Source organism: Myotis brandtii, unplaced genomic scaffold (genome assembly GCF_000412655.1).
Source record: "Myotis brandtii unplaced genomic scaffold, ASM41265v1 scaffold1020, whole genome shotgun sequence".
NCBI lineage: Eukaryota > Metazoa > Chordata > Mammalia > Chiroptera > Vespertilionidae > Myotis > Myotis brandtii.
The window spans coordinates 86,953-87,187 of record NW_005353406.1 but is presented as its reverse complement, the minus strand read 5'-3'; the positions used below and the strand labels follow the sequence as shown (position 1 = coordinate 87,187).

The 235-nt window shown below is 66.8% G+C and overlaps 1 long non-coding RNA gene across 1 annotated transcript in view; it reads left to right on the top strand.

Annotated features, from left to right (window-relative positions):
* The window catches only part of LOC106725217, a 17,084-nt gene that overhangs the window by 814 nt on the left and 16,035 nt on the right, over positions 1-235 (top strand). The gene's annotated exons all lie outside the window — the stretch shown is intronic.

Genomic DNA, 235 nt, shown 5'->3' with positions numbered 1-235 from the left:
TCCCCACCAGTGAGGGCTGGACCAGGCCGGTCTCAGGCTGCAGCACCCCTGGGACCCCCAGGAACGGCTGCCCCCCACACCTGTCCCCCGTGAGTTGGAGGGAAACTGAGGCCTGAAGAAGCAGGGAATGGCCGGCCATGGTCACGCTGGAGGCTAGGCTAACCCCTGAGCAACCCGCATCCCTGCCACCACCCTGTCCAGACGGGGGCCAGGAAGAGGGGCACATTTGGAGCGT